Consider the following 4,942-nt stretch of genomic DNA (forward strand, 5'->3'; position numbering starts at 1 on the left):
GAAGCATCCTATAACCTTTGTTGAAATTTCCTTCACTCGAGCCATAACTGATTCACAAATACGCCTCGAACTGGAGCCATTATAGCACATAACCATGCAATCAACTATTCAATAGCAAGCTTCCCCACTTGGCTCGAAGCCATTGGTCAAGACACACACCATAACTCAAACGCATATACTTTATTGCTGCCATGATACCATAGTGAGATTAATTCCATCCTTCATAAGCTCGTGGAACACAGACCATCTGGTACTTCATACCTTTTGCAAATCTCGCATTTACTCTCGTAGCAATTAGAACCACTCTCTTGAGCGACCCAAATTAAGTTCACACATATATTTCACTTGTAAATGGGATATTCAATCCGACAACATAAGGATCACACAACTCCAGAACACTTCGCAGGAGATAACCCACCTGCTTCGCCTTAAACTAACATTTATATATATACCTTCCACCATCATAACCATTATGCAGTCACTTAGTCCTCCTGAGTCTGATCTCATACCGTAACATGAAATTTACTTCACTCCCAACTAGGAAACATGAAAAGATTCTTCACACACCCATAACTTGGGACTATACATCCAATCTCAATGGAAATCAAACACTTAATAGATCATCTATCCTTCAGCAGACCCTTCTCGTCGCTTCCAAATCATATGATGACATCTCGTAGTCACATCACCCTCATCACGTACTAACCAGTCATTACTTCCCTTAATAGGGGCACAACAGCACATATAGATCTAGAAACACGTGCTCACGCAAGCAACCGCTCAGGGCTCAAGCTATAGGTAACAATCCGGCCTCAAGTCTTTCTAGATTGGCCTAACATCAATACAGAGAGATCACATCTCGCCCCTCAATCAGGGAATCACAAGCCATCGATGCACATCTAATACTGAGCGCTCGTTCGTGCACACGAATGCGTGGAAGGAGTTCAAAGAGTTATATTTCAAGCTGAATCAAGGATGCACGATAAGAATTATGAAGTTTTCCTAAAGGTTCTGCAGCCTCCCGAGGATAAATACAGACGTCTCCGTACTGATCCGCAGGACTCTACTAAACCTGCTCATGACTCGTGAGACCTATGTAACCTAGGCTCTGATACCAACTTGTCATGACCCTAAACCCAGACCCGGTCGTGATGGCGCCTCTCGTGAAGACAAGGCCAGCCGACACAATTCCAATTCGAAGTCAAACAGCTAAACAGCAATAAAACTGGCTAAAATAAGATTTAACAGTACTAAGTAGCAGATAATATCATAACAATGCAGAAGTACAACCCAAACACAGCCCAACCGGGGTGTCACTAGTCATGAGCATCTACTAATGCCTAAATACAACTGACAAAGTCTAAAATGTACTAAGTACAGACTAATGGAATAAAAAGGGAGGAAAGTAGTGCTGCGAACGCCGGCAGCTACCTTGCTAAACTCCGATGACTCTGCCTCCGATCAACCAATACCCGCTATCGGGTTCAGAAAAATACCTGAATCTGCACACAAGGTGCAAGGAGTAAAGTGAGTACTTCCAACTCAGTGAGTAATAATCATAAATAAAGATTGAGTGATAAGAAATCACGAAAAGTGCATCAACATGATGTATAGAAGCAGTTCAAAAACCAGTAAGGAAGCAATGAAGTTGTAAAATCCCTTAAAACATCTTAGCTCAGTTTAAAACATCTTTGAAAATGACTTTTTCAACAATTACGCAAATGAATGCAGAACGACTAGTGCAGATAGGCACAGAAATCTGCCCCTCGGGCACAAATACACAATCCTTTTCGTAGCTTCAAAACTTCAGTTTAAATGAAAGATTATTTAAAACATTTGTTCAACATTTTCAGTAGAGGCTCGGTCTAAAGATGAGTGAAAGCAGTAATTAAATCACCATGTTCAATGGAAACTCACTTTAAAGAGGAGTGAAAACAGTAAATTCATAACTAGCCCCTCAGGCAAAACATCACTCCTGCACATGTATATATCTATATATATAGCCCCTCGGGCAAGCCTCTTAGTCACTCGTGACTCAACTCTTACCAATCAGCGCTCACACTCAGCACTCACACTCAATAGGTATCATATAGTAACCGCTGCGGCGTGCAGCCCGATCCATATATCGGTGCGGCGTGCATCCCGATCCATATATATAGTCGACTGCGCTCACTGGGGGTGTGCAGACTCCTTAGGTGCTCCTACAGCCCAAGCGCTATATCGCTGCGGCGTGCAGCCCGATCCAATATATTGCTGCGGCGTGCAGCCCGATCCATATACATATATATATCTATTGCTGCGGCGTGCAACCCGATCCATAAATATGAAACCCTTACATCCAGGCCCACGGCTTCTCTCAGTCATTGACCTCACTATCATACTCTTGGTCTATCTCAGTCATTAACCTCACAATCAGACCCTCGGTCTATCAGTAAATCAGGGAACTCAGCCCAAATAGTTTTTCATATTTTTAAGAAGTAAAGTGATAAAATCAGATTTAAATAATAAACAGGTAAAACATGATTGAGGTTTTGCTTTCAAACAAATAGAGTGAGGAAAAATAGTAAAAATGACATTAAGGGTCTCAACAGGTCGGCACAAGGCCCCAAACATAGCATACATCCCAAATTATAATATAAATCTCTAAAATGTTGAATATTATAAGATTTCAATTCAAATACGCGACTTAACAATCGTACGGGACGGACCCAGTCATAATTCCCAATAGTGCACGACCCCACGCTCGTCATCAAGCGTGTGCCTCACCTCAATATAGCACTACGATGTGCAATCCGGGGTTTCAAACCCTCAAAAAGTCATTTACAACCATTACTCACCTCGATCCGGTCCAAACTCTAGCACGCGATGCCTTAGCCCGCACGAATCAACCTCCGGATGCTCCAAATCTCGCCACAATCAGTACAAAATCGTTAAAATATGCTAAGGGAACGAAGCCCACTCGAAAATATCCAATTTAACATCAGAATCCCGAAATTTCTCAAACCCGGCCCCTGGGGCCACGTCTCGAAATCCGATAAAATTAACATCAATGGAATCCTCATCCTCTCACAAGTTCATACATATCAAATTTACCAAAATCCGACCTCATATGGGCACTCAAATCCTAAAATTCACTCTCCAATTTCAAGCCCTAAATTCCCAACTCTTCCTCTAATTCCCCAACAAATTTTCATGATTTAACAATGATATAATCACCATAAACACAAGGTATAAGGCCTAAGTAGCTTACCTCTGTGGATACACTTGATCCCCTCTTGAAATCACTGCTTGGAGCTCCAAAATCGCACAAAAATGGTGAACAAAAGACTGAAAATCGCGAAGGAGCATTTTTATACATTCTGCCCAGCACTTTCGCGCCTGCGATCCCATAAGCACATCTGCGCTTCCGTTTTTGCGGAAAAACATCCGCTTCTGCGGATTTCACTTATGCTACCAGGCACCGCATATGCGGTCACATCACCGCTTCTGCGGTACCGCATTTGCGGTCATTCATCCGCTTCTGCGGAACACAGTCACCAGCCAAAACTCGCATCTGCGATCACAACCCCCGCATCTGCGACATCGCAGATGTGGCCACCCTGCCGCTTCTGCGGTCGCTGCTCATCAGGCCCTTTTTTCGCTTCTGCGACCAATCAACCGCACATGCGGTGCCGCACCTGCGGTCCCTAATCCGCAGGTGAGAAAATACCAGAAGCAGCAATTCAGCAGCTGCAACAACAATCCAAACTTCCCATTAACCATCCGAAATCACCCCGAGGCCCCCGGGACCTCAACCAAAAGCACAAACATATCCTAATACCTTATCCAAACTTGTTCCAATCTGCAAAACACCTCAAATAACATCAAATCAACCAAAACACATCGAATTCAAGCCGAACTTTCTAAAATCTTCCGAATTCTGTTTTTGATCGAAAACCCAATCAAACCACGTCCGAATGACCTGAATTTTTGCACGCGCATCCCAATTGACATAACGGAACTACTGCAACTTCCGAAATTTCATTCCAGCCTCAATATCCAAATCTCGCCTATCAATCGGAAATCGCCAAAGTATCAACTTCGCCAATTCAAGCCTAAAGCTACTCCAAACCTCCAAAACTCATCCTGATCACAGTCCTAAGTCATAAATCACCTCCTGAAGCTAACCGAATCATAAAAATTCTGATCCGAGATCATATACAAACAAGTCACATCTTGGTCAAACCTTTCAAATTTCTAGCTTCAAACTGAGAATTGTTCTTCCAAATTCATTCCAATTACCCTAAAAACCAAAACCAACAATTTACATAAGTCGTAATACATCATACGGGGCAAGCCATGCCCGAGAACTGGCAATCAAAGTGCAAAAACTCAAAATGAACGGTCGGGTCGTTACAGTAAGGATACACCACAAACGAGAAATATAGAAGAGAAAAAAATTGTTGTTGAAAAAGAAAAGAGAGAAAGAAAAATCTGTAAAAATATGTAGATAAATAAATTGACATCTTGTCCTTACTAGTGGGTATGAATTAAGGTATTACTCAAAGACAGAGGGAACACTTTGAGGAGATATTTTTTGTGAAATTAAAGTTGAGTTTAAGAAATTGGAGCTTAAAATTGAATATGTGATGTGTTAAAGTTCTTAGGAGGGTTATTCACTATTCCTAAATATATTCTATTTGTCCCTTATCCCACATTATAACCATGAAAAAGTCCTAATTGATTTTAGACCGAGCAAGCCTACATTAGTAGAGGTTTATGTAATGGGCAAGTCTACGGTACCTTTTGCATGCATGTGACTTCTTTGTGAGAGTGATATATTTCTTTGATATATGTGAGTTCCTAAAATATATTTGATCATGAGATTCAATTGTGTGGATTCTACCAACTCTCCTTGGTATTGTTGTAAGGGCACATGATTTCACAAGTGACAAGTGACATT

Source organism: Nicotiana attenuata, unplaced genomic scaffold (genome assembly GCF_001879085.1).
Source record: "Nicotiana attenuata strain UT unplaced genomic scaffold, NIATTr2, whole genome shotgun sequence".
In the NCBI taxonomy this organism is placed as follows: Eukaryota; Viridiplantae; Streptophyta; class Magnoliopsida; order Solanales; family Solanaceae; genus Nicotiana; species Nicotiana attenuata.